This window comes from Psammomys obesus, unplaced genomic scaffold, assembly GCF_907164565.1.
Source record: "Psammomys obesus unplaced genomic scaffold, mPsaObe1.curated_primary_1811, whole genome shotgun sequence".
Classification (NCBI taxonomy): Eukaryota; Metazoa; Chordata; class Mammalia; order Rodentia; family Muridae; genus Psammomys; species Psammomys obesus.
In genome coordinates this window covers 19,899,599-19,904,153 of record NW_026596046.1, presented here as the reverse complement: position 1 = coordinate 19,904,153, position 4,555 = coordinate 19,899,599, and positions in this window count along the sequence as shown.

The window sequence follows — 4,555 nt, the reverse complement described above, 5'->3', positions numbered from 1 at the left end:
TCTCTACATGATATATTTTTATCATATATTTGTCTTCTCCTTTTTGAGTTTTATTTTATTTCCCGGCTTTTTGAGATAGGTCGCTGCTTATTAGCCTTCTTTCTATAATATGAATTTAAAATTCTCTAAATAACTTTAACTTGACTTTACAAGTGTAGATACATTGTGTTTCCACTACTATTCGTTCAAAATATGTTTTAATTTCCATTGTTATTTCTTCCTTGAAGCACAGATTATCTAAAATTGGAAATAAAAATAATGTTTAATTTCCAGATTCTTAGTGTTTTTGTTATTGATGCACAGCTCTGTAGCCAGGGACTATGACATGTCTAATGTTAGAAATCTGACATTCTAGGATCATGGAAATTACCTTACTACCCGGCATATGGGCAGTTTTGGTAAGTGTCCCATAAGCATATGAAATGTATAGATATTTGGCCTTGTGTCCCAAGTATATTAATAAAGTCACTTTTATTACTTGTTTATCTTTGTGTGTGCATGTTCATGTATGGTGTGTGAGTTCAGGTAAACACAGGCACTACTGGAGGTCAGAGGACAACCTTGGGGGTAGGTCTTCACTTGCTATGTTGTTTGAGACAGGATCCCTCAGTATTCATCTATGTGTCCACCACACTAATGAGCTGGCCTTCGACCTTCCCAGGATGCTCCACTCTCCACCTGCTGTTTAACCGCAGGAGCCCCGGGACTACACATGTAATCTGCTACATCTGGTTTTGCGTTCTAAAGATCCGAACTCATCTATTCTTGCACAAAAAATGCTTTAACCACTGAGCAGTCCTTTTCAGCTCCACTTGTGTTATTTGAGTCATTTATGGTCTTACTAATGTTTTTGCTCTCCTAGGGACTGAATCCAGGGCTTGTTGCATGCTAAGCAAGTGATCTACTATTGAACTAAAAACCCATCTCTCTCATAGACCTTTGTTGTTGATTAATAATATTTATCATTGATTTATCTTTTAGTTAATCAGCAGTTATTCCTAAACCAGCTGTACACCCAAATCACCACACAGAGACTAGGATTTATTTAATTAACCTAGAGCACAATGCTGGTCAATAATTACTCCATCCTAAACTTCCGAGCCTGCATAGATTCCTCCCACTCAGATTTTCCACATTATACTTGCTTTTTAGTCATATCTTAGGGCTGGTTCACCTCTCCTGGTGTTTTCAGGTCCTCTACTCTCAGATCTCTCTTCTCTGAACTCTCTTCCCACTCACGTCTCTCTCCTCCCCTCCAGACCAAGATGTCCCACCCTATTCTCTTCATTGCTCAGCATTGGCTGGTTGTTTTATTGACAATACAGAGAACAAATGGTAGCACGTTTACACAAGCTTAAGACAGGTGATGCTTAGCATAAGCATCACAATGCAATGTTCAGATTGAAACCAGATAGCAGGGTAGAGAAATCAGCATTTGAATGAACAAGGGTAAATTGTATACATCCCACAAGAACATTATACCAACAGACTTTATAATATTTATGTATTCTATCAGTTCCTAAGAGAATTATATGGAAATCTCCAACTGTGATTATAAATCTGTCTATTTTTCTTTAGCTGTCATGTCTTCTTTATATTATTTTGAGATGTTATTACTCCATACCCATTAAGCATTTCATTTATTTGTTTGTCCCTTTGTTTTTGTATACTACCTCTTTGTAGTAGCATTTCTCAAATATGCACATTGATGTTAGGGGCAGGATAATTCTTTGTTGGATGAAGAGGTTCTGTACCACTGTACACTGGAGAGTGTCTAATAACACAATATGCAACAAGATAATATCATCCTCAACCCAAACTGTGAAGATCAAAAATATCTCTAGGTATTATCAAATGGCCATTGTGGTGGACACTTGGGGTAATCACTCCTGGGTATGCAGTACTAATTTATAGTAATGTTTTGTGCCTTATAATCTACTTTATTTGATACAAATAGAGCCACTTTCTATTTGAATTTACAAGCATCTTCTTTGCCTATCTACCATTTTACTTTTCAATGTCTTTGTTCAAGCTATCTCTCTTGCCAGGAGTAGTGGCTTATATCTAGAATCCCAATACTTGGGAGGCTGAGGCAGAATGATTGCAATGAGTTCAAGGCCAACCTGGGTGACAAAATAAAATCTCCTCAAAAAAGAAGAGGAGAAACCTCTTATTAGCAATATAAAGTTGTCTTTTTAATTCAGTTTGCGAATCTTTTAATAAAAAAAGTTGTCATTTTTATCTTTAGTGTGATCATTTATATATGAATTTATAGGTTCTATGTAATTATTTCATAGTCTATGATATTTTTCTCATTTCTTCCCATTTGGAGTACAAGTTGTTTTTATTAGTTTGGGTATTTAATCATTACTACCTTAGTAATTATCCTAAAAGTCATGTGTATTGTTGTTAAAATTTAGCACCCTAGTACCTTTGTTAATTCTTCATACCCTAAGAATGTAAGCCTCTTTATTCCATTGCATCATAATCTCATATTTTAAAAGATTGTTAAAATTGTGTATGTGAGAGAGTGTTAGTGTGTGTGTACAGGCGTGCTCATGTGCTCACCTGGGCGCAGGTACCCATGAAGGCCAGAGACATCAGATTCTCTGGAGTTTGAGTAACAGGCTCATGTCCTCTTCGAGAACACTACATACTCTTAAACAGCCTCATTTAAAATTTTAATTGCTGCACAAAATTGCACATGATTATGGGCTTTATTTAACCTTTATTTTTATTTCATGTGTATTGGTGTTTTGCCTACTTGAATGTCTGTATAGTATGTGTGTACAGTAACTGTAGAGGCCAGAAGAAAGTGTTGGCTTCCCTGGGGCTGGAGTTAGGGGTTGTGAGCTGCCTTGTGGGTGCTGGGAAATGAACCCAGTCTCTCTGGAAGAGCAACCAGAACTCCTAACTGCTGACTCACCTCTCCAGCCCTCCCTATTCCATGTGATATTTTAATTCAATGTACACGTTTTATATTACCTGTGAATTCCCCTGTGTGTGTGTATTCTCCTGTGTGGGGGTTTACATGGAGGTCTGTGTACACGCATGTGGAGGCCCAAGGCTGATTTTGAGAGGACCCCTCAATGACTCTACCACATTCATTGGGGCGGGGTCTCTCAGCAGAACTTAGAGTCCACCTTGATGACAGGGCTAGCGTACCCAGCCAGCGTGCTCAGGGGGTCCGCACTGGAACTGCAGACACATTACCAAATGCAGCAGCTTTTACGTAGGTCTAGGGATCTGAGCTCTGGTCCACTGGCTCGGGCAGCAATCACTTTATTCCGAGTTGTCTCCTCAGTCCTCCATAGGAATCCTTCAAAAATATTCATAGTTAATTTTATTCACGTGTACGGGTGTTTTTTTTTTTTTTTCTGTGTCCATCCACATGCTTTTCTGGTATCCACAGAGGGCAGAAGCTGGTGTTAGAGCCCCTGATCCTGGAGTTGCAGATGGTTGTGAACCCTCCTGTGGATGCTGGGAATCCGATCCTGGTTCTCCGCAAAAGCAGCTGGTGCTCTTAACCACTGAGTCATCTCTGCGGCCCCCTTCTTATGAATTCCTTATATGTAGCTCAAATAAGTAATCACTGCCTAATTAAAACACTCCATTTTTATTTTGATTTACTGTAGTATTTGTTTTCTCAATTGTCCCTTTCTCCTGAATCTTCCCACTTCAATTTAGGACCATGCTGGATTTGCCTGACTAGCTCATTAGTATTTCACTTAGTATAAATTTGATGTTGATGAGATCTCTGGATTTCTATTTCTGCAGTCTTCACTTCTTCTTTATTTGAAAGCTAACTTGATTTAGAACTTTAGGCTGCTACTTCTTTCTGTTGATAAATCAGCACTTTGTCTTGCTGCTATACCTCTGAAGATAATGAGCTTTTGCCCATCCTCTCTTTTTATACACTGTGTGTTCCAATAATTTTATGATAAGATTAAGTGAAATTGCCACCATAATTGGCATTCAAAATACTTTTTAATCCATGGCTTCATTTCTAAGTCAATTTAGGCTGCTATAACACAATACTACAGACAGATAGGTTAAACCGCAAACCTTTATCTGCAGTTCTGGAGGCTGGGAAGTCCAAGATCAAGGTGTACTCTGGTGAGAGTACTCTCCCTGACGTGTAGGTGCCATCTTTTCATTCTATCTCATACGATGGAGGGAGGTGGGGGACTCTCCGCTATCTCTTCTTATAAAGGTATTGTTAATCCTCTCCTAAGAGATCCACCTCATACCCGTAGTCACTTCCCAAAGCCCCTGTTGTATATGCCTTTCCCTGAAGGAAATTGCACAAATGTCTGTTCACACCAAATAGGGCACCAAAGACAGACCAATGATTCTGCTCAAGTCTAACTCAGTGATCCAATGAGATTATTATGGTTAGTTACAGGAGTGTGGGTGAGGAGTTTTACAGGCACAGAGAACTCTCAAAAGCAGCTGCATCACTGGAAAAGCCTTCCCTTGCTTATATAAGCATTCATTGCTTTTTTAACCTCCTGGAGGTCCTTGTGAATTTTCTTAGTTTCAGGAGCTTCCTGAG